The sequence below is a fragment of the Notolepis coatsorum genome, assembly GCF_963971535.1.
Source record: "Notolepis coatsorum genome assembly, contig: SUPER_8_unloc_1, whole genome shotgun sequence".
NCBI classification, from domain to species: Eukaryota; Metazoa; Chordata; class Actinopteri; order Aulopiformes; family Paralepididae; genus Notolepis; species Notolepis coatsorum.
The window spans coordinates 62,501-69,115 of record NW_028174873.1 but is presented as its reverse complement, the minus strand read 5'-3'; positions in this window follow the sequence as shown (position 1 = coordinate 69,115).

The following is a 6,615-nucleotide window of genomic DNA, read 5'->3' as shown; positions in this document are numbered from 1 at the left end:
GTCAGTTACCTAACAAGGCACAAGGGACATTAACGTGTGTTGTCGGGCCTTACAAATACATTTGATTTGATTTGATTTTAAACTGTTCCTGAGTTTGCTTGACTTAGAGCGTAGGTTCCTGGGCCCTCATTCATCAACGTGTTCTACGCACAGATTTGTGCTTACCCTGTGCGTACGATCATTTCTAAGCAAAGAGTGGGATTCATCATTAGGCTTGTTCGAGATGGGATAGGCGGACGCAGATCTGCGCAGGTTTTACTACGGCCTCGCCAAGCGCGTTGCATGACGGTTAGAATGTTGTCCGATTTGCTCTGAAAATCTGACGAGGCGAGGCGCGGAACTCCCGCGGGAGCGAGCCACAAGCAGCCTTCAGAGCGAGGCTCCACAGTACCTCTCAGCCGGCTGCTCCCGGCTGGGAAGCGACTTGCTACGGTCGCGCAAAGCGCCTATTGGCTCAGAAAAGTTGTCAGTCACCAGCCATGTGACAGCCAGGGAGTTATGAGACGTTTGATTGATTGAAAACTTTATTATGTTATGCGTTATCATCATATCATCATGATAAACTTCAAGCTGTCAGACACACACACACATACACACATGCATCGTCTGATTTTTTTTTTTAACGTGTATTCTTTCGCCGGTTCAGGTTTCAGGTTTTTATTTAGACTCCACAACATAAACAGATCATTAATCCAGCTTACATTGCTGTCAAGGATAGTAACGTAAAAGCCTCTTGACTTATTTCCATCGTTGTCCTTGGGTGTCAAGGATGCTAGAAACACACAACTCATTACAGAATTAATCACAATTATTATCTTTGCATAATAATAATGGCACAACCCTAAATTAATACAAAACAAAGCACATTTGTTGATACAATGTTCATTTATGTCGAAAGTCAGTGAGCTTCAGGAAGCACCCTCGGGGGAGGGAATTTGGGGGATGGGAGGGAGGGCGGAGAGTGGGGGGTGGGAGTTAAGGAGAGGGTAGTGGCTTAGGGTTTTGGGCGTGTGAGGCAGTCGAGGGATCCACCCCTCCTTCCGTGCACGTCGCCAGTCGTGCTCGTGGGGGGGAGGTTTGCTTGAGGATGGGGAGGGGGGGGGGGGGGGGGGGGGAGGCCATCCATCTTATCTTCAGACAGTCAGATACTGTCCCGTCCTTGGTTGCGATGGGTACGGACGTCATAAACCAGGTCTTATCTTGACTTCTTCTCCTCGGCCTCTTTCATTGACCTCGAAACATTCCTTCTTTTCTTCCACAGACTTGAGTTACGTGGGGGGGGGGGGGGGGGGGGGGGGGTTGAAACAGGTTACAATGATTCCTGTAATGCTTTAATTTAATCCAGATCTTGCATCTTCTTTGTCGCGGTCCTAATGTCCTGCGCGACCCCCAACATTACTTGACCCCTACATTGTTCATCGGCTGTATGTTGAGCGAGCCGCTTTGTCAATTCAATGTGGGCATTTTCCAATCTTGCTACTACTTGAAGGCAGCAAATCCAAATCCAAATTGCGATCGCTCCCCAACCGATCAGGAAGATGACGAGGAGATACAGATCCTCAACATCTTCAATCTCAATAGAATATAGGCATATTGATCGCCAATTATTCCAACTGTCAATTGCAAACCCGGCCTGGAATGTCCCTATCGGACATAATGGTTCGGTCGCACTTTGTTTTCTTGAAGAGAAGATTCGATCCACTGCTGCAAAACTCCAGCTTACTAGTTGATCCATTGATTGACTGAGTGGGAAGTCAGGAATATTGAAGAAAGGGTAGAATGTCCACACCGTCAAGGAGGCAGTTGTAATTAGGGATCCACACCGTTATTAATTGCAGCTTAGAGTCCACACCGTCGAGAGAAGCAGAAAGACAGCGCTGGTGTACGGAGATAAAGGCGGCTGCAGGGAGGAGGGTAGAGGAGGCCTTGGAGGGCAGGGAGGAGAGATAAAAAATGCGACTGCTCTCTGGGAGGTTAGAATGGAGAGGTTAGGCATGGTTAAGGTTAAGGTTAAGGTTAGGCATGGTTAAGGTTAAGGTTAAGGTTAGGCATTGTTTCGGAGTTGGTTAAGGTTAGAACGGTTAAGTTTAGGCGCTGTTAAGGAGCTGGTTAAGGTTAGAGTTTGTCTTAGAGACAGCCGTAGAATATGTTCTATTTCCACACGTAAGCACAGAATGTAGAATCAGTGTACGCACAGGAAAATCGGGATTCATCAACCGTGCGTACGCAGGTTCTACGCACACCTGTCATGATGAATCTCACCTTGGCCCTGCGCCGAGGCTCGTGCACACTTTCACGTATTTGCATACCAGAACCGCCCCGATTAACCATATACGGTAATGGACCACCCCCATGAAATGTGGAAGAATGGACTAAGCCGAGGGTGTTGTACACTGTCGGATATTATATCTATTAACTTCCTAAAAGACCATTGCTGCCTGGACACCGCAAACACTAATAAAGACCATTAACCACTGTTTTGCCATTGCCCATTAGTGTCATTAATGCATGCTGGAATAAGAATGCCTTTCTTAATCTATTTTTAATATGAATAATTATTATAATACAATAAAAGACAGCTCCGTCTTTTAATACACATATATTGTACAGTAACGTCAAATAAATACTACAGTCCCCGCTGAAATAAAGGTTCTGCACGCACATACCAGCAGTGATCTACAGCATAAAAGATAGCCACTTTATAATACTATTCTGAGTAGATAATTCATCTGTATCGCAACAGAGTCACGGATCTGGTCGGGGCAGGTATCATTATGTCGGGAAAATCCTTATGAAATAAACAAACGTGAATTAAAGAATTTAAAAACAAAGTTTAGGATATTAAATTGTTTTATAAGCTTTCTGAGTAGATAATTCATCTGTATCGCAACAGAGTCACGGATCTGGTCGGGGCAGGTATCATTATGTCGGGAAAATCTTTATGAAATAAACAAGTGAATTAAGGAATTTAAAACGAAGTTTAGCATATTAAATCGTTTTATAAGCTTATAGCTTTTTTCGTGCTGATTTGAGAGGGTCCAGCTGCAGAGCCGGAGAGCAACTCTCAGGGCCAAGATAGCACTTATACTATTTTGAGAGAGACAGCAGAGAGACAGACAGCAGAGAGACAGACAGACAGACAGACACTGTTCCACAGTGTGTGTGTGTGTGTGTGTGTGTGTGTGTGTGTGTGTGTGTGTGTGTGTGTGTGTGTGTGTGTGTGCGTGTGTGTGACTACTAGTCTAATAGTAGAGACTCAGCCCCCCCCCCTCTGGACCACCTCCTAGTAGAGACTTCTCTAGGAAGAAGATGAAGATGAGGATTAAGGCGAGACACTGCAGGTGAATAGGCAAATATACTTTTTTTGTTGATTTTGAGATTCTGTTATATTTGGGTCCTACTAATCACCCCAAAGTACCAGAAAATACCAGAAAATACCAGAAACTACCCCAAAATACCCCAAAGTATACCCTAAAATACCAGAAACTACCCCAAAATACCCCAAAGTATACCCCAAAATACCAGAAACTACCCCAAAATACCCCAAAATACCAGAAAATACCAGTAAATACCCCAAAATACCCCAAAGTATACCCCAAAATACCAGAAACTACCCCAAAATACCCCAAAATACCAGAAAATACCAGAAACTACCCCAAAATACCCCAAAGTATACCCCAAAATACCAGAAACTACCCCAAAATACCAGAAAATACCAGAAAATACCAGAAACTACCCCAAAATACCCCAAAGTATACCCCAAAATACCAGAAACTACCCCAAAATACCCCAAAATACCCCAAAGTATACCCCAAAATACCAGAAACTACCCCAAAATACCCCAAAATACCAGAAACTACCCCAAAATACCCCAAAGTATACCCCAAAATACCAGAAACTACCCCAAAATACCAGAAAATACCAGGAAATACCAGAAACTACCCCAAAATACCCCAAAGTATACCCCAAAATACCAGAAACTACCCCAAAATACCAGAAACTACCCCAAACTACCCCAAAGTATACCCCAAAATACCAGAAACTACCCCAAAATACCAGAAAATACCAGAAACTACCCCAAAATACCCCAAAGTATACCCCAAAATACCAGAAACTACCCCAAAAGCTGTTGAGAGAGTCAACAGCTTTAAGTACCTCGGAGCCTACATATCCGAGGACTTGACATGGACCACACACATTGACAGTGTTGTGAAGAAGGCACGACAACGCCTCTACTTCCTCAGGCGCCTAAGGAAGTTCCAAGTCAGCCAGAAGATCCTTAAGAACTTCTACTCATGTACAATAGAGAGCATCTTGACCGGCAACATCACCTCCTGGTTTGGGAATAGCACTGCACAAGACCGAAGCAGACTACAAAGAGTGACACGTTCAGCCGAACGCACAATTGGAGGGGGGCTCCCCACCCTCCAGAACATTTACAACAAGCGTTGCACGGGCAAGGCTAAGAGAATCATTAAAGACTCCAGTCACCCGAACAACTGCCTCTTTGAACTGCTGCGGTCAGGCAAGCGATACCGGAGTCTCAAGGCGAGCACAGAAAGACTCAGAAGAAGCTTCTATCCCCAGGCCATCAGGCTGCTAAACGAACAATGAATGAACACTACACAACAACAACCACCAAACGCACATAGCACACACATCCACACGCACACACTCACTTTAAACAAACACACTGTAGCACCCACTCCACACACTTTATAGCACACACCCACTTTAAACAAACACACTGTAGCACCCACTCCCCACACTTTATATTTATGGATGAAGGATTGCACTACAACCCGTACACCTTACTGTAAATTGTACCTAAAATTGTACCTCATCCCATTTCTGCTTTGCACTAGATAGTACTGTACATTAGTACACTGCATAGTATTGTGTATTGTATATTATATGGTAACTCAGAACATTGTACATATGTCTATACCGAACACTGTGACCTCATTTTTCTTCTTCTAAATTCATGCTATATTATGTTATTATGTTATTTGATACTATCTTGTCTAGCACAGTCTCTGGAGCATAACAGTAAGAAGCATTTTGTATGAAAGTATTCTGTACTTCTGTATGACAACTATTAAAGAACTTGAACTTGAACTTGAACAAAATACCCCAAAATACCAGAAAATACCAGAAAATACCAGAAACTACCCCAAAATACCCCAAAGTATACCCAAAAATACCAGAAACTACCCCAAAATACCCTAAAATACCCCAAAGTATACCCCAAAGTACCAGAAAATACCAGAAAATACCCCAAAATACCCCAAAGTACCCCAAAGTATACCCCAAAGTACCAGAAAATACCCCAAAATACCGCAAAGTATACCCCAAAGTACCAGAAAATACCAGAAAATACCCCCAAAGTACCCCAAATAGTGTGTAATAGTGTAATAGTGTAATAGTAGTAATAGTGTGTAATAGTGTAATAGTGTGTAATAGTGTAATAGTGTAATAGTGTGATAGTGTGTAATAGTGTAATAGTGTGTAATAGTGTAATAGTGTGTAATAGTGTAATAGTGTGTAATAGTGTAATTTTGTGTAATAGTGTGTAATAGTGTAATAGTGTGTAATAGTGTGTAATAGTGTGTAAAAGTGTAATAGTGTGCTAGTGTAATAGTGTAATAGTGTGTAATAGTGTGTAATAGTGTGTAATAGTGTAATCGTGTGTAATAGTGTAATAGTGTAATAGTGTAATAGTGTGTAATAGTGTGTAATAGTGTAATAGTGTAATTTTGTGTAATAGTGTGTAATAGTGTAATAGTGTGTAATAGTGTAATAGTATGTAATAGTGTAATAGTGTAATAGTGTGTAATAGTGTAATAGTGTGTAATAGTGTAATAGTGTGTAATAGTGTAATAGTGTGCTAGTGTAATAGTGTAATAGTGTGTAATAGTGTAATAGTGTGATAGTAGTAATAGTGTGTAATAGTGTAATAGTGTGTAATAGTGTAATAGTGTGTAATAGTGTGTAATAGTGTAATAGTGTGTAATAGTGTGTAATAGTGTAATAGTGTAAAAGTGTGTAGTGTAATAGTGTGTAATAGTGTAATAGTGTGTAATAGTGTAATAGTGTGTAATAGTGTGTAAAGTGTAATAGTGTGCTAGTGTAATAGTGTAATAGTGTGTAATAGTGTGTAATAGTGTGTAATAGTGTAATAGTGTGTAATAGTGTAATAGTGTGCAATAGTGTAATAGTGTGTAATAGTGTAATAGTGTGTAATAGTGTAATAGTGTAATAGTGTGATAGTAGTAATAGTGTGTAATAGTGTAATAGTGTAATAGTAGTAATAGTGTGTAATAGTGTAATAGTGTGTAATAGTGTATAATAGTGTAATAGTGTAATTTTGTGTAATAGTGTGTAATAGTGTAATAGTGTAATAGTGTGTAATAGTGTGTAATAGTGTAATAGTGTGTAATAGTGTGTAATAGTGTAATAGTGTAATAGTGTGTAATAGTGTAATAGTGTGTAATAGTGTGTAATAGTGTAATAGTGTGCTAGTGTAATAGTGTAATAGTGTGTAATAGTGTAATAGTGTGATAGTGTAATAGTGTGTAATAGTGTAATAGTGTGTAATAGTGTAATAGTGTAATA